The sequence below is a fragment of the Caretta caretta genome, chromosome 4, assembly GCF_965140235.1.
Source record: "Caretta caretta isolate rCarCar2 chromosome 4, rCarCar1.hap1, whole genome shotgun sequence".
Taxonomy (NCBI): Eukaryota; Metazoa; Chordata; order Testudines; family Cheloniidae; genus Caretta; species Caretta caretta.
The window spans coordinates 145,938,835-145,957,607 of NC_134209.1; the positions used below are offsets into that span (position 1 = coordinate 145,938,835).

Sequence of the window (18,773 nt, forward strand, 5' to 3'; positions counted from 1 at the left end):
CAGGGCTGGGTGGGTGGGTGTGGGTCTGGCTCTGGGATTGCAGGAGAGTGTGGGTGCACTGGCAGAGCTATGTGAGTGCCCGGCAGTGGGGCTGTAGGTCAGCCTGGGGGTGCACTGCCAGGGATAGAGGGTGCCAAGCACTGGGACTGCAGCGGCCTGTGTGGGCACTGGTAGGGGGCGAGTAGTGCGCGGGGCGCTTGCCCAGCGCGGACCCTGCGGACCCCTGGCGGCGCGGCGCTGCGCCCCTGTGCTCAGGCTGCAGCAACCTGCGCGCGCCCGCCCCGTCCCCGTCCCGTCACGCGCCCCCCGCCTCGGCAGCACAGTCAAAATTCACAGGACCAAGAAGACGGGAGTCCCGTCGGCGGCCAATCAGCGCGGACGTCTGATCGGCCAATGGGAGGGCGGCTTACAGAGGCGCGTGGTGCGTGCCCCCGCGAAGGAGGCTCCGCGGCAGAGCGGAAGGTGCCCGGCTGGGGACGCGCTGCGGGAACTTTTCTCCTCAGCCGCCGCCGGCCTGTCACTCGCGCGCCGCGCATGGAGCGGCCCCACGGCGGGGAGGCTGCGGGGGCGCCGAGCCCCGCGGCGGGGTGCTGAGGCGGGGAGACCCCCCCCCCTCCCTCCCCGGGGGTGGAGCGAGCGGGGTAAATGCTCTGGCTCCACGGGCCGCTGCGGAGTCACGCCGGAGTCACTCGCGGCTCGTCACGCACCGTCCCCGCGGCAGGGTGAGTGAGCGGGCGGCGCGCCCTGGCTTCCCCCCTCCGGGGGCGGCGAGCGCGGCTCGGGTCTGGGGGCGTCGCGTGTCCCGGGGAAGGAGGGGAGACCCCGCCCCGCCCCGCCCCGCCCCGGATCCGCCTGCGGGCTCCGTGCGGGCGGAACGGGGCGGCCCCCGGCCGGGTGTCTGCGGCTGAGCGGGCTGGCCGGCTGGTCTCCGCCCCGGCCCGGGGGGGCCGGCTGGAGGCGATGGGCGGGGGACCTCCCTGTCCATCCGCTGGGCAACTTCCACTGCCAAGGCCCCCTCCGGCCTGTGCGCTGCCCGCCGATCGGCCGCCCCCGGGAGTGGGGTGGGGGGGCGTGAGCGTGGGTCTGAAATGCCCGTCTAGGGGCGGGACAGGTATTCCCAGTGGTTAGATCCTGCCTCAGTGCTGGGCTGTGGGGCGGCGCTGGGGGGGACCCTCGGCTTGAAAAATCCTTGTCCCTGTGAGGAGGTTTGTGGTGCTCAGCTGAAATCTCGCTGCCTTGTTCGGGTTCTTGTACCTTGCCCGTCACCATGGTGTCTAAGGCCTGGTCTGCACCGGAAAATGAAGTCTGCTTAAGTACAGTGCTCAGGGGTGTGAAAAAGCCACCTTTTCGAGTGGCACAGTTAAGCCAGCGTAAATCCCCGTATAGATAGCTGTCGGTTCACAGAGGAATTCTTCCATCCGTCTAGCTACCGCCTCTCCGGGAGGATTATCTGCACCAACAGGAGAACTCCTCCTGTTGGCATAGGTAGTGCCTGACTCCACACAGAAGCACTGTAGCTGTGCAACTGTCGCGTTTCAAGTGTAGACAAGTCCTAAGTGCTTGTCTCTCTTTTATGCTGTGTTATAGGAGTTGCATTTCACAGCTACGTAATCGTTAAAACCATTGTTAGTCTGAGGGCTGGCCCTTTCTGGCTATGTGTGCAGTGCCCAAACTCCCACTGACCCCACAAGAGTGGGCTCTTACTTGAGCCCAATCCTGGAAACTGTTCCATGGAGGCACAATAAGGCTCTGTGCATCCATATGGAGCAGGTTGGAGGAGAGGGGCTTGGTGTAGAATGGAGAAAGAGGGATATCAGTGGAAAGTGTTGTAGGCAATTGGTATTAAATTCAGTCCTAGTGTAAACAAGCATAGCTGTCATTTTAGATGATGACTATTCAAGTGATTTATGCTAAGACCAAACTTATTCTTCTGTTTTCTAGGTCGTTTATCAGGTTCAGAGCAGCTTATAGAGTAAATGATCTCTATCAGCTGCCCCCTCCCTCCTGAATACTGGCCTTTGGAAAAACTTTTATTTTTACTTTCTCAGTTCACTCTGATTTTTAGAAATACAATCCCATCTCTTCCATCATATGTATTCCTCACTTCAGGAGAAGAAGTGCAATGCAAAGAGTCCCATATGCAAGATGCTCAGATGTCCAGGGAAGGATTATAGATGGGTGTATAATATGACAAATGCTCTGGTCACCATCCTGCTTCCATTGAACTCAAGAAGGAACTTTTCTGTAGACTGCAGTGGGAGCAGGACTGAGATTTAATTTCATATTTAGGTCCGTATCCTGAACAGTGTAGCCTGCTGTGTAGATGCAGCATTCTGCCCATGTTCCACATAGGGCACGAACAGGGCCACAAATTCAAATGCTGTTAAAATATATATTATCTTACTGGTAGTACTAATATGTAGTACTGTTCATACACAAGCCCTTTCTGAGGATTGATTAATTAAGATATGTTGCTGAGACTATTCCCATTCTCTCCACTCACCACCACCCCAAAAAGAGGGGCAGGGGAGAAAAGTGACAAAGACCAATAATTATTTTGGTAAATTTCCAAGTATAGACAAAACTTCAGATATTGAGGTGGAGGAGGGGTGTGTGTGTGGGTGTGTGTAATTTTTTATACTACAATAGCATCTGGAAGTCTAAGAAAAGATCAATGCTCCATTGTGCCTAGGTACTTTACAGACACACACAGATGGTTCCTCCCCAAAGAATTTGCAATCTAAACAGACAAGATGGACAAAGTGTGGGAGAGACATTATTGTTCCCATTTTACAGAGAGGGGAACAGAGGCACAGAGTGATTAAGGCTCAGATGGTGCAGTAAGTTCTGTATAACCCACTTGAAGCCCTGCTAATTTCAGTGTGGGTCTGCATTCTTGGTGTCTGCTCATGGCGAGATTATTGCATGGTTGGGGGTCTTTTATGTGATTTGCCTAGGTCACTCAGGGAGCTGAGAATTGAATCCAGATCTCCTGAGTCACAACCCAGTGCCTTGGTCCTAGTTCACTGTCTTGATTACAAGACTATCCTTTCTCATCCTAGATACATATATACATTCTACTTATTAAAGGGAGAGAGTGCTGTCTACTGGTTAGAGCAGGGGCCTGAGAGGTGGAGCTCCTGAGTTTTCTTCCTGATTTTGCCAATAACTTGTCCTGTGGCCTTGGGCAAGTCACTTTATATTTCTGTCTCAGATCCCCCATCTGAAAAATGGAGATGACACCTGCCTATCTTGCAGAGGGTGGTATTATGGTTGGTTAATGATCATAGGCTGAACGTTCTGCGCAAGTTAAAAATGGCTGTTAGTGTGTGAACCAGGCCTGTCTTATTTTGTTTAATCCTCTTGTCCCCCAAAATCACCCTATTTGCATTCTAAATGACAGATGAAGAGGAAAGTTATTCTGACATCCAGGTCACCAAGTGGAAAGGAAACTGGAACGAGAGACTGTGGCCATTTTGGCTGAATGCACTGAGGAAAGTGATGCTTCTGTTAGTGGAAATCTTGGATACAAGCAGAGTGGGGGAAAATAATTCTAGACTCCCTGAACAGCAACCCCCTGCGGTAGTACATGGAAGCCCCCCAGGAGGGAACAGGCCCTATTGTGTTGGGTGCTGTACACAAATATAACGACAAAATAGACTATGCGGGGCGGGAATTAAATTGCTGTGTAATAGACTTGAGTATAAGTGCTGCATTCTGTAACACTGCTGCACTGTTGCATGGTTTAAGCCCCCCGGTGTTGTGTGAAGTTTACTTAACATAAGGGAAAACAAATAACAAATGGCTTGAATTAGGGGGCCAGATTCTCATCTGGTATAATTCAGTATGGTTCCCACTGATTTATGCCAGCTGAGAATGTGGGCCTCGGAACCCAACCCTGAGAGGTGCTGGGGACCTACATCTCCTGTGGAAGTCAATGGAGAACCATGCTGACTGCACCAGATAAGGATCTGGCCTTTTATTTTTAAAATCCCCCCGCTCCACCCCACCCCAAAGATACAAAATTTAAAACCTGGAGGTGAGAAGAGACCTGTAGAATTCTGTCAAACATAGCTGATGTCTGCTAAATAGTACGTTTTCCATAGGGTAGATCTCTCCCTACCTGCCTTGGGAGGTGGGATGGGGGTGTGCATGCATATGTAATGTAGTATTAACTGCTCCAAACTTCTGTAAGTAACGCTGGCTTTTGCTCTCCCACGCCTTGGTGGAAAGCCCCAGCTCAGATGAAGATCTGCTTATTTCTGATCATCTGGGATGTCACCAAGAATGGAAAATGTGACAGGAAGGAAGGGAGGCTTTTTTCTCCTGCTAAATACGGAGTGACATTAAAATCTGGAAATAGCAGATATCGGTGTGAAAAGAATCCTGGCCCATTTTAATCTTGCTTCCATTTTAACTAGATCCCAGTGGTTCTTTTGTAAGGTGAGGGGAGTGAAGGAGGGCCCTATGCTTTGCTCAGCCACTTTGCTGGGTTTTTTGTTCCAAACTGGAAGATGCTAACCCTGCTATGGGCCTCTAGAGCTTAATTCAGTTCTGTCCTAGAGGCTGAGTGCTCTTCCAGTTTTGAAATCGTTGTGTGTGTTAGCAAGAGAGAGAGGGTTCATTTCTATCTGCTGTTGATTAATAGTTTGCTGAGAGCATTCAGGAAGCTCTGGAAATGTTTTTGGGTTTTCTCTTCTGTTTGTTTGGTGATTTCTAGAAGAGAAAGAATAATGGTAGAGAGGGTGGCATGCATGTTAGCTAGAACCTGCAATGCTTAGTGCTACAGAACAATCTGACAGATACGTAAAAGCAATGTTGTCCTTCCTGCAGAGAAGTTTTTCTTTTGCTCTGTGTGTATTAGCCAAAATATATTACATTTTTAAAATGTTATACTGCAGATCAACAAGAGCTGCCTAGGTCCCAGCTCTGTGCATGGGACAAAGGGGATTAGGAATTAAACATGCAATCGAACTGCGGCTCCTCTTTTCCTTTTTAATTTTAACTGCAATTGCTCCAGCGTGCTCATAGCAAGCTAGGTGCCTTTTTTAGTGGTCTTTGCAGCCAGTGTGATGAGCAGCCATGTTTGTTCATTTCCTTCTGTCTTCTAAGCACATTTTCCAGGGTCAGTTGTGTGTACTCTCCACAGGAGGATTTAATTATTTCCAGCCAGCATCGGAAGCAAGCTGTTGTCATCCTCTCCATACTGCATGGGATACCTGTGAATTATGCAATATAGGATCAAATTTCCAAGGCTGTGGGGGGAGAAGGGACATAAGGGCTGGGTATCAGTATTTCTGTGCAGGCCTCTTCTCCCTCCCCCTTCCCACCCCTTTCTCAAGGATGCCAAAAAATTTTTGTGGGCCACTTAAAATGGAAGAGGGAAACCCGTTTGGTTTCTACCTATAAAAGCCTCTGTTTAACTATAGGGTGGATGTGCTTCCAGGTGTGGCCTTTATATTATCCACCATGCTGATATTTAATGACTACATTCTATGCTGCTTTTGGCAGGTGTGGAACCCTCCTTTTCTCTTGAACTAAATGCAATTTACGGAGTTTCAGGACTGCCCATGAGCGTTTAGGAGAAGGGAGGGCAAGTTGTCTTGGTCTGATCCTGGACGGGGAAAACTCTGAAAATCTGGTCACGGTGGGCCTGGGACAAATTCTGATCTGACTAACTTGAGTGTTAATTTAGGATGACTCCCATGAAACCAGTAGTTACTCCACTGTAAAAATGGAGTATGTCCTGGGTGGTGTAGTGGGCACAAATGTGGCTGTTTTGCTGAAAGTCAGGGGAGAGTGCACAGAAAGGTCCCCAGCCAAACTCTAAAATCCTCTCCAAACTCCCTTCACTGACTTATTCTAGTATGATTGCAGACTAAGTTACAGGCTGTGTGTAGTTTAGAAGGAAAGACAATGTTGTGAGCAATGATCGCTCATACTTCAGTGCTGCTAGTTGGTATTGCAAAATATTCTTGATGTGAGAGAGGTGCAAGTATGAGGAGTTGTGTGAGCTACAGTGGTGATATGCCAGAGCTCCTTGCTCATCAGTTTTTCAGATGAGATTTAAACCCCCAGGCACTGACCTCTTGTGATCACTAATAGTCCTGTGACAGTTTGGTGGAGTAGACTCATTGTCATCCATGCCGTGGTTTATTAAATCTGGCCGAAATTCCCCAGTTCCTGTTTTAAGGTCTTGTTTGGAGTTAGTGTCTTAACCAGTTGTTGCTTCCCCTGCAGCTGGCATTAAACGGTGTGCTGGGCTAGCACTGTTCTGGTGGCATTATTAGTTTCTGCAGTATAGAATGTTCTGAAAGTTTCTCTAGTTCAGCCATAAACTTTAAGCCACATGCAGGAATCACTAGATGAAATTCTCTGGCCTGTGTTATGCAGGATGTTGCCCTGATAAAGTGGATTCTGTGAGCTTTCATTTGAGATAAAATGTAGCCCTGCCCTTATTGTTGCAGAGTAAAGCTTTCAAACTTTCCAGGTATAGCAATGTATTCCCACCTCTCTCAGCTCTATTTTTCTGCCTGTCTACAGATTAACTGTTTTTGCTACTATCATGCCATGTCATTGCTGATCACTTTAGTGGAAACACCGAGCTGTTGTATTCAGAGTTTAGGTAGAGTGCTGTCAAGGTGCCCTGCAGTGATTTGAGCATGAGTACCAACCTCAGGGCAGACTGTTAGGAAATGGGGCACAAATCCCACATTGGTGAAATCTAAATATAGATTTATATAAAATATAGAATTCACAATCAACCAATTATCGGGTGTAAACTCCTCATGCACTATAACAGCCTTAACATGGAATCACAGACATTTTCCCTTGCCTACTCCAATCTGTGTTGCCACCCAGGTAAGCTTACCTTTGTGATAGTCCCTTAAACCAAGGATCACAACAGTATTCAGGTTCCAAAGAACCAGTCACTTACCTCAGGTCAGTTGCACCTTAGATCTCTCACTGGTGCAATGGACCTGGTTTAGATAGAGATGAGGGAAGAGAGGTGGTTTGTCTCCTCTGTTCTCCCTTCTTATAGCATTTCTCCTCTTTTAAGAATCATCTCCACCTGGGGTTCAGGTGACAGCAAGACTGTTCGCTAAAATGTAAATTTCTCTCTCACCCCTCTTCCTGTGGAAGAATGGCTGCTTACCCAGCTGATTGTCCAGCTGATTTTGTTGACACCTGGCTGAGGCATCTGTTTGCCTTTTGTCTCTGAGGAACTGGTTTGGGATGCTTACCCTAGTTTGGAATATCCCTTAGTAACATCATACAGTAGAATCTTATGACTGTACAGTATTGCCACACATTTTACCAGGATAATAATGATCAACAAATTATGAGATTTCAAATGATACCTCACAAGGCATACTTTGCACAAAATTTATCATTTTATAAAAGTGGTGAACATAAGGGTAGAATCTGACACAATTTGTCATTACCTTTTCTTTTTCTTTGATATGGATGACTTCCATGTAGAGCTAGGCACCAGTGTGGTCTGGAATTAGTCTCTTTGGCTAAGTGCAACCATGCAAGTGGGCAGTGGTCTGTTAGAACCTTTAATTTTTTATTACACAGTTAAGGCTTAAAGTTGCTTAACAGCCCAAACTATGGTATAACATTCCCTCTCAGTGACAGAATAGATCTCTCCAGTTCTTCACTCAAGAAGGCAATGGGGTGCCTCATGTCCCCCATCCCAGCCTATGATTAGCACTGCACCTAACCCAACATCAGTGCACAGAACAAAGGGTTTGCTGAAATTAGGGTTAACTAATACTGGCTCTTTAGACAAAACCTCTTTTATGTTTTAGAAGCCCTTTTCACAGGCCATAGTCCATATCATCTGGTCTGGCTTCCCCTGTTTTTGTAAAGTCTGTTATGGAGGCCACAGTGTTGCTTACAAACCTCTGGTAATAGTTGGCCAGACTGATAAGGATTGGACCTGCTCCTGGGTTTGTGGGGCAGGCCAATTCCAAACGGCTTCTACTTTTAAAGGTTCAGGGTGAATAAACCCACTTCGTCCCGTGTCCTAAATAAGTTACCTCTGAGGCCCCCATCTTGCATTTAGGTACCTTGATGGTGAGGTTGGCTTCTGTAGACCTCTGCAATACAATTCCCACATGGTTCAAGTGGTCTTGCCAGGAGTCACTAAAGATACCGAAGTCATCTGTGTAGGCCCTAATGAAGATATGCAAACCCTGCAGCACTTCTGTGACAAGCCTCTGAAAAGGTTGCCCCTGCATTAATTAATCCAAAAGGCAAAACCTTATATTTATACAGGACAGATTCCAATATGAAAGATGACTTTTCTTGGGCATCAGCATCCAAGGGAATTTGCTAATATCCACAAGCCGCATCTAGAGTATTTATGTACCCCTCAGTAGATCCAGGTCCACTATCCTTGGTGCAGAGTGTAAGGATCAGGTTGGGTGATGGCATTTACCCTTCAAAAATCCACACAATCTCATGGGTCTTCTCCCTTTTAAGTACCATCACAATAGGAGATGCCCAGGGGCTTTTCGATTTAGCAGTCACCCCCTCCCCATAGCATGCCTTCTGCCTCCTAAATCTTTTTGCATTTCTCCTTTAGCATGGTGTGCTCTGCTAGGGGCAGGGCATGGCCCTGTAGTTTCTATGGAATGCACTGTTTTCATAGTTAAATCTGGTAGGTTGGAAAAAAAACCTCCCTCTGGTATTTCAGGAGGGCCAGCATCTCCTGCTTTTGAGTCAGCAAAACAAACTGTATTCACTACCAACTCTCTTTTATGGTAAACTTTTAATCTATTGACATGTACTGTTTGCAGAGCTCTTCAGCCTTGGGATTTCACTACATTAGAAGTGACCTCATTCGTGCTGTCTGTCATCTCAAAAGGTCTCTCCAAACAATCTTGCATCCTGTTCTTTCTTACTGGAATCAACAACACCACGTCCCCCATCTCAAAAGATCTTTCTCCAGCATGCTTGTTATACCAAGATTTCTGAAATGCCTAAGTCCATCAGTCTTTAAATTCTCTTTAAGATGAGTGACATGCTGCCTTACAGGCTGTCCAGACTCTTCTGTATTCCCTTTCCAAGAGCCTCAAATTAAATGTAGAGGTTCCTTCACCTGTCTCTTGTAAAGGAGATCAAAGGGGGCAGACCTTATAGACTCTTGGAGTAATGCCTGTATCTGAATAACAAATAAGGGAGCAACACATCTGTCATTCTCTCATCAGGTAACATACATCTTCAGCGTAGACTTCAGTGTCCCATTGAGTCTTTCTACCAGAGCATTTGTTTCTGAATGATAGGGAGCAATCTTTATATACCTCACTCCACCCAACTCTTATAACTCTTTTGAAAATGACAGACATGAAATTTGCACCATGGTTTGACAAGATTTCCCTGGGAAAACCTACTGTGCTAAAAATGATAAATAGGGCAGCAGCAGAGGTGCTGGAATAATTTTTATAGTGGGGATGCTGAGAGCTATTGAACCAAACTGTAAACCCTGTATAATAATGGAAACTACTTCAAGACAGGTGCTGGAACTAGGGAGGGTGGAGGATGCTGCAGCACCCCCTATGACAGCAGCCACAGTTTCAGTTTCTGTATTAGATAGACCTGTGATTTCAGGATAATTTCTGGAAGGTCGGGATAGGACCTTCCTTGTTGGCCAGGATGTAACACCTTCTATTGGATATCAGCACTTCACACTAGTTAACGTCTCGTGTCTGGTGATCTATACAGTTACTGAGGCTTACACTGCAAACGCTCAAATACTACCTTATCATATGGGATGCAGATGTTATAAGTAAGATTAATTGATGGACAACTTACAAGCATTCCATAAAGTCTGAGTACTAAACACATACTTACAATTCTATTATATATTTTACCAGTACCAATGCACAGGTGAGCTGGACGGATTTTAGCCATGGTATTTGTCAGTGTTCCACCAAGGCTTGAGGACCTTGGGCTGAGCTGGCACCTGGTCTGTCAACATCACATGTGCTATCAGCTATCAGTCTTCTCTCCATCCACAATCTGACCACAGAATCTTACTACTTAGAGCTGCATTTTACTGGTGGGTGAGGGGTGGATTAGATGAGGCCAGTCAGCCTCACTTCAGTCCCTGGAAAAATCATGGAGCAAGTCCTCAAAGAATCAATCCTGAAGCACTTGCATGAGAGGAAAGTGATCAGGAACAGCCAGCATGGATTCACCAAGGGAAGGTCATGCCTGACTAATCTAATCGCCTTTTATGATGAGATTACTGGTTCTGTGGATGAAGGGAAAGCAGTGGATGTATTGTTTCTTGACTTTAGCAAAACTTTTGACACGGTCTCCCACAGTATTCTTGTCAGCAAGTTAAGGAAGTATGGGCTGGATGAATGCACTACAAGGTGGGTAGAAAGCTGGCTAGATTGTCGGGCTCAATGGGTAGTGATCAATGGCTCCATATCTAGTTGGCAGCCGGTATCAAGTGGAGTACCCCAAGGGTCGGTCCTGGGGCCGGTTTTGTTCAATATCTTCATAAATGATCTGGAGGATGGTGTGGATTGCACTCTCAGCAAATTTGCGGATGATACTAAACTGGGAGGAGTGGTAGATACGCTGGAGGGGAGGGATAGGATACAGAAAGACCTAGACAAATTGGAGGATTGGGCCAAAAGAAATCTGATGAGGTTCAATAAGGATAAGTGCAGGGTCCTGCACTTAGGACGGAAGAACCCAATGCACAGCTACAGACTAGGGACCGAATGGCTAGGCAGCAGTTCTGCAGAAAAGGACCTAGGGGTGACAGTGGACGAGAAGCTGGATATGAGTCAGCAGTGTGCCTTTGTTGCCAAGAAGGCCAATGGCATTTTGGGATGTATAAGTAGGGGCATAGCGAGCAGATCGAGGGACGTGATCGTTCCCCTCTATTCGACATTGGTGAGGCCTCATCTGGAGTACTGTGTCCAGTTTTGGGCCCCACACCACAGGAAGGATGTGGATAGATTGGAGAGAGTCCAGCGAAGGGCAACAAAAATGATTAGGAGTCTGGAACACATGAGTTATGAGGAGAGGCTGAGGGAGCTGGGATTGTTTAGCCTGCAGAAGAGAAGAATGAGGGGGGATTTGATAGCTGCTTTCAACTACCTGAAAGGGGGTTCCAAAGAGGATGGCTCTAGACTGTTCTCAATGGTAGCAGATGACAGAACGAGGAGTAATGGTCTCAAGTTGCAGTGGGGGAGGTTTAGATTGGATATTAGGAAAAACTTTTTCACTAAGAGGGTGGTGAAACACTGGAATGCGTTACCTAGGGAGGTGGTAGAATCTCCTTCCTTAGAGGTTTTTAAGGTCAGGCTTGACAAAGCCCTGGCTGGGATGATTTAACTGGGAATTGGTCCTGCTTTGAGCAGGGGGTTGGACTAGATGACCTTCTGGGGTCCCTTCCAACCCTGATATTCTATGATTCTATGTGTATAGATACAGGTGTCCTGTGTGTGTGTGAAGTGCTTTGGGATTGAAAAAAGAATTAGACAGTTACATGGATAATGAGAACATCAGAAATTACAGTAAGTAGGATTAATATTACAGGTTTGGAATATAAACTCTTGTACTCAATCACTACTGAGGGGATTAGGAAGAAAGATTCCCTATATGCAGGGTATTTCATGACTGGCCTCTACATGGTTCCATGTATCTTTCTCTGAAGCAGCTGATACAGCTACTGCCAGATACTGGTCTGGTATTGCAATTCCTATGGGTCTAACTTTTGGGATGAAAGGTACAAAAGTTAGTATTTATTAAAAAACCTCTTCATGTCACTGAGAACCCTGTCTTCAGATACTTGTGACCTTGTTGGGAAATGTTAGCATTAGTGCAAAGCAGTGCCTTGAAACCTGTATTTACAATCAGAACTTTCCCATATCCTGAAAATACTTGTTACCTGTAGCATTCCACCTTCAGCTACATGTCTTCCCTACCATCGCTCCTAATCGTTCCTGTCCTTCATATCATCATTGTCCTTGTCCTTGGTTAACCGTCTGCCAAGCTCCCTCTTCTCCTCTAAAATGCTCCTGGAAACCTCTACAAAGACCATCTGTAACCTTCTATCTTGTACTATCTTTTACCTGCTTGTGGTGTTGGACTGTAACATCTTCAGGGTGGGGTTATTTTGTCTCTCTTTTGTGTGTGATAGCACGGTCTAGCAGCTTGGGGTCTGTTCATGACTCTATTGACAGATTGTGTGACATTGGTATGTCTCTTTCAGAGATGTTGAGCAGCCAAAATTTGGATTAAAGTTAGTGGGAACTCTGATACCTCAAGGCCTCTGAAAATTCTAGTTCATCTCAGTGCTTCAGTTCCCCCAACTGTGGAATGGGAGTAATGCTCACCCAGATGAGTCAAATGTTTAGGGGTTTGTCAGAGACAAGTGCAAAGATTATATGGGTGGGGCTAAAGTGCTCACATTGTTTACAATGAAGTAATATTTTGCACTTTAGCCCTAATCCTGCTGTTGGATCCACCTTCTCCTATGCCAGTGTGCACTTCCAGTGAAAAATAGAGCCCTTGTAAAGATCCTAGAAAATAATTCTAAACCCTACCTTTTGTCCTAAAAATCGACCACTGCAAAACTATGTACTGTACAGTATAGGAAATAATCCTATGTATCAAATGTAATAAATACCAAACAGTACAGTTTTTAAATGCCTGTCACCATTCACTGCTGAGACAAGGTAAATAAGTCTTATCAAATAATTAGATATTTCAGGTTCTAAAATTGTAAAGCCTGCCTTCCTGAGAACTGACTAGAGTTAGACGCACAAGTGGGTAGTTCAGGTCCAAAATATAGGAACTAGGATTTCTCCTGCATATGCAGAATACAAAATCGATATCCTAATTCTAGAAGCTTCAATGAGGATTAGGATCCCATTGTACTGGGCGTTGTAGTACACATAGTACGAGTAGTTTCTGGCCTGAAGAGATTACAGTGTAAATAGGTAAGACAGACAAAAGGGTGGGGGAAAATGATGCAACATGTATGCTGAATGATAGTGGGCAAAAGTCATTTTTGTTCCAATTTTTGTTTGGGTTTTTTCAGTTTTAAAATTGCATTGCAGAGGATGAGGTTGGGTGAAGGGATGAGTTAATTGGAGCAACGGAGTGGGATAGACAGTGGCTCATTGAACCTGAAGAGAAGGGGAAAGGGCTGGGACTGTGTGTCTCAAACCAGTGGATCTGGGAGGGGAGGGTGCAGCTTGGATCAAACAGCCAATCAGTAAACTGAAGAAGGTGCCCAGAGTTAATATTCCAAGTCAGTCTGATATCGCCAGTATCCAGGGAGAGAGTCCCTCTGACCGCAGTCCTGCTTTTTTTGGAGCTTTTTTTTTTTTATTAAATAGCTCCTCTGAGCGCATATGGCTGGGGTAGGTGGCAGGATGGGACTAGTGCCCTGGGCATGTCTGGCTTCAGGGCTTGAGAAATGGGGTCCCAGTTGGGCTTCATATCCTTCCCTTGTTGCTGCTCCCAGGCTTATTAGTAACGTTTCCATAAATATTGCAGACATGGAGACATAGAGCATGAGAAATGGAGGTGAAATTGAGTAGGAACAAAAGTGATATTAAGAAGCACTATTAATGCACTATTAGTGCACTATTAACAAGCACTGGATCTAGACTATTCTCAGTGGTAGAAGAGGACAGGACAAGGAGTAATGGTCTCAAGTTGCAGTGGGGGAGGTTTAGGTTGGATATTAGGAAAAACTTTTTCACTAGGAGGGTAGTGAAACAGTGGAATGCGTTACCTAGGGAGGTGGTGGAATCCCCTTCCTTAGAAGTTTTTAAGGTCAGGCTTGACAAAGCCCTGGCTGGGATGATTTAGTTGGGATTGGTCCTGCTCTGGGCAGGGGGTTGGACTATTGGCCTCCAGAGGTCCCTTCCAACTCTGTTATTCTATGATTCTAAGCAAGGTTTTCATTGTATAATCAGAGACAGCATCTACCTTGCATAGTAAGTTAGATCTTTCCATTTTAATAGTCTAAGGTATTTTTTGCATGAATAAGATCTTCAGAGTTGCTTTAAGTGGTTTCCCAACTCCCTTTTAAACTTAAGTCCTCTCATCCACTCCTAAACAGAGCTTCTTGTTGGAAAATCTTGTCTCACCACCCCAGCCTTAAGGGCTGGTGGGTTGTTCCATGGATCTGTATGATCCACTCTAACATTACCGACAGGTTTCAGAGTAACAGCCATGTTAGTCTGTATTTGCAAAAAGAAAAGGAGTACTTGTGGCACCTTAGAGACTAACCAATTTATTTGAGCATAAGCTTTCGTGAGCTACATCTCACTTCATCGGATGCATACCGTGAAAAGTGTATGTACCATGCACAGTATGCGTCTGATGAAGTGAGCTGTAGCTCACGAAAGCTTATGCTCAAATAAATTGGTTAGTCTCTAAGGTGCCACAAGTACTCCTTTTCTTCTAACATTACTGCTGGCTTAGTGGAAAGCATTAACATAGTCTGTGGAATTGGGTTAGTGGAACTGTGGGCTTGTGACTTCTGTTTTGTCATAGAGGTGCATACAAATGGCTGTGACAACTTGTGATGGCTAAGACGGTCAGCAGACGATATAATGGGTGGGGCGGGGGGAGAGATTTCAGATGATTTGAAGCCCTCAGATTGTGCGCACAGCTAAATTATATAGCCAGTTTTATTATTGATGTAATATTCACTAATCTGTATTAATGTTGCCTAGAAGCTCCGACTGGGATCGGGGGCCTTGTTGTAGATGCTGTACAGATACCTAATAAAGACAGTCCCTACTGAGAGTTTACAACCTAAATACACAAGGCAGACAATGGATGGGAAGGGAAACCGACTTAGAGGGGAAATGACTTGCCTAGGGTCATGCGGTAGGTCAGTGGCAGAGCCACGGGCACAATTAGAATAAAACCCCTGTCACTTAAGTCTCAGTCCTGTGTCCTATCTGCTGGACCACACTGCCCTTATCCTTCACACCCTGTTCCCTTAGTTCAGGGGTCTCACAGTCCTGGCCTGTGAGCCATCTGTGGCCTGAGAACCTCCCCACTGCAGCCGGTGAAGGAGAGACCCATGCAGGCACGCTGCTGGCTCTGTCTGTTGCAGGTGCTGGCCCCCGCAGCTCCCATTGGCTGGGGGAGAGGGACAGAGATACCATCACTAGTCGCTGGGCAGACCTCTAACGTGTCTAAGTAATCTTTAACTTGTTTTTTCTATTTTAGTCTCTGATCCTACCTCATTTTCACAGGCATTCACTATGTTAGACGTCCAATCGCTACTAACCTTTTTGGTGAAAACTGAAACACAAAAAAATCACGGAACACGTCTGCCATTTCCACAGTTTCTGTTATTGTTCCCCCCCGCCCCGTCCTGTTCTTGGTCTTCCTTTTGCTTCTGCTGTGTTACCCTTTATGTCTCTGGCTAGTTTAATCTCATTTTATGCCTTGGCCTTTATAATTTTGTCCCTACATACTTCTATTAGTTTGTAATTTGACCTAGTTTCAACTTTTTGTAGGACTCTTTTTTTGAGCTTCAGATCATTGAAGAGCTCCTGATTAAGCCAGGTGGTGGTCTCTTGCCATATTTCCCATTTTCTCTACACCGTTTACTCTTGTGTCTTTGATGTCTCTTTTGTTAGACAAACAGTTGCTAGTTTTGGTTGTGGTGGTTTTTGTTGTTTTTTGTTACAAGCTGATATAAAATGTTTTTTTCTTCATCCTTCCCACCCTTAAATGTGGCAATCCCTCCACCAACCCAAGAAGTAGGACACCACTCTGAGAGACAGAGCAGGCGATATTCACTCCTGTACCAGTGATAAGTTTAAGGTGCAGTGTAGCAAGACCATCAGGGCTAGAAGCAGGATCTGTGTGCCTGGCAAAGTTGTCAGTTTGTCAAAGGAATGGACAGTACTTTCTTCTATTCTTCATTGTAGCATTTAGAAGTCCCAATAGATATTGGGGCTCCTGTGACCTGAGGTGCCTTGAGTAGCCCACGCTGAGAATGCAAAGGTCAGGGCAGGCTGCAAAAAGGAGAGAAGATTACCCCAAAACTGGTGGTTAACACAAGTTAGATTCACCAACCAGTAACAAACTGAGCTCCTGATCCCCCACACTGGTAATAAAAAGGGCTTCTTGATAGCATTTCAGTCTCTGGCTCCCCATCAGCAAGTCGGTCTAGTAAAGTGAGAAGTTATTTCAAGCTCTATTCACTATACAAAATGTTCTGATTCCCAAAGGGCCAGCCGCATAACCAGATCAATACTAGTTTGTATCTTACCGAAAATATCACACTACCAGCTAGTCCTTTAGTATCTAAAACTAATGGTTTTATTATGAAACAGATGAGAATTGTTAAATGGTCAAAGCAATCAGCTACATACATATGACTTCACAGTCCACATATCAGGTTCTTAGCAGCACTGGTGAGTTTGCTGGCTTGTAAAGTCCCTCTGGTACACATCCAAAGCTTGGATGTGTCTCTCAGTCCTTTGTTCAAAGCTTCAGTTTGTAGAGCAGTTACTCCAGAGGTGAGAAGCATGATTGAAGACAAAATGGAGAAGATGCAGGTTCCTTTTTATATTCTTTGCCATATGGCTTGTATGTCCTTTGTCCCAAACATAAACTCACAGCGCATGGAATGGAAAAGCTCTTGGAGTCTCCTGTCCACAGACATGTCCCTATATGTCCTGCTGACTCATAGGTGTAGCCCTCAGCTTCTCTCAGTGGGTTAATTGTACAGCCGATTGCCTCGATATGCCATCAAACAGGCTAGATAATGCTGATGCCAATCTGTCTGGGAGTGTGCCCCAGAAACACAGCACAAGTTTGAGATGCACATATATCACACACATTTATAACTCATGATGCAGGTATGATGCATATGTGTAAACAAGGTTGTCGTGCTCACCAAATCATAACTTTTCCACTGTTACCTTGTATGGCATATCTTGTAAGATTCATTGCAATTTTGTAATATTGATATTGGTAATATAAGTGGTCACTCATATTACATATGTCATCACAGCTCCATTTTGTGAGGCACTGTACAAACAGGCTTGGCAGATTTTTTTTAATAACTTGTATAATACGTTTGTTTAAGCATTTTTGTTTTTATAGATATAAATTCTCCCAGTTGTGGGAAATTGGATGGGTCAGACAACTATTTAGTGACAGTAGATGTGGAGATTCAAAAAGTTACAATTTATTAATGGTAATAAAACTTCATATTTTGCGTGATGTTGACAAAGTAAATATCCTTAAATAAAACTCTTAAATTCTCAAGCAACGAGTTTTTTTTCTTTGCTTATCTGTAAATTTTGATTAGCAATGGAAGTATTTTTTTGGTTGATTTGTGTTTGTTGGTGAAATTGATATTTACAGATAAAAATCTAATCCTTCTAAGCCTATACATAGTGAGAAACAGTGTCTGCCCCAAATAGCTTGCAATCTAAATGGATAAGTCCAGCAAAGGGGGCTGGGGGAGGGGAGGAGAAGAGAAATGGAAGCAACAGAGGGGGAAGTGACCTATCCAAGATTACACAGCAGGTGAGTTGAAGGATCAGGCATAGAATGCTGGCCTTTTAAGTCCCAGTTCAGTCTCCAGTCCACTGCCTCTAACATTTATTTTGTCTCTTGGAAGTCTCAAAACACCAGAATTTTAAAGAAGTGATATTCTGTGTGGAAAAGCTACTTTAAGTAACTTTTTTGATTAGAGGCTTCTAACATGCATTGGTTGTGATTTCTATCTTCCCCTAAGTTCTGCACACTCGGACTCCATGGTAAGTACTTGTACAGCCAGAAAGTAAAACATTGTAAAATATTTTTTCTGCAAGGTTTGTGATCTATTCAGTACACATGATGATCCCTAATGAGGTATAAAATGTCTATTAATGCTTGTTTGAAGGACTGGCCTATCTGCTGATGGCCTCACCACCTGTCAGTAATAAAGGCTTCGTACCACATCAACAGATAGTCCTCTCTCATTAGAGTGCTTAAAGTCAGACTCTCAAGCCCATATTTAGGCACCTTCATAAGTGGCCTGAATACATTCGCTCCCACAACCCCCAATAAAAGTCTATAAGAGTTACAGGAGTTCATCACCTTTGAAAACAAGTCACCTTTTTTAAGGTAGCCTAGCAATTGATTTAGGAATATAAGTTTAGGCCTCAGTATATTTTATGAGTATGTGGATTTTCAATCACTGGCAGTTTTTAAATCAAGTTTGGATGTCTTTATAAAATATCTAATTCAAATGAATCATTTTGCAGAAGTTCTATGACCTGTGTTACTCAGGAGATCAGACTAGATGATCACAGTGCTCCCTTGTGGCCTTAGAATTATGAATAATATAATCACAGTGGTTGATACATGCAGTTAGTCTCAGGTTAGAACCACAGGCTTTATTCTGCCCTCATCCCAATAAACACCAGATCAGCATGTACTGCTCTGGGCTGCTTATAGCTGCACCCTCCCAAATGCTGCAATTTGTCTGTTTTCCAGAAGACATTAATACAGTATATCTTAGGACTGATGATTAATAATAAACTGGCAAGCATGGATAATCCTCAAGATTTTCTCCAAAGAGTAGACTTTAGCTGAATACAGTGAGCTGTGGTTAATTTCAATAAGTTTGCAAAATGACTGTTTTTATTCACATTGGGGGAGGGGAAAATCTCTGGGTTAATAAATCATTGGCACAGACATGTTATCAGATTGGTTACCAATGAAACCTTTCATATACCTAGCTGTAAAGACTGGCCAAGCTG

At 44.9% G+C, this 18,773-nt stretch overlaps 1 protein-coding gene across 3 annotated transcripts in view; it reads left to right on the plus strand.

Moving 5' to 3' along the window:
- Positions 1 to 442: 442 nt before the first annotated feature.
- The window catches only part of PTPRA (protein tyrosine phosphatase receptor type A), a 262,183-nt gene continuing 243,852 nt past the window's right edge, over positions 443 to 18,773 (plus strand). For all 3 annotated transcript variants that reach the window (XM_048846355.2, XM_048846354.2, XM_048846356.2), the window contains exon 1: positions 443 to 722. The gene's annotated coding sequence lies outside the window, so the exon portion shown is untranslated. The remainder of the gene's footprint in view (positions 723 to 18,773) is intronic.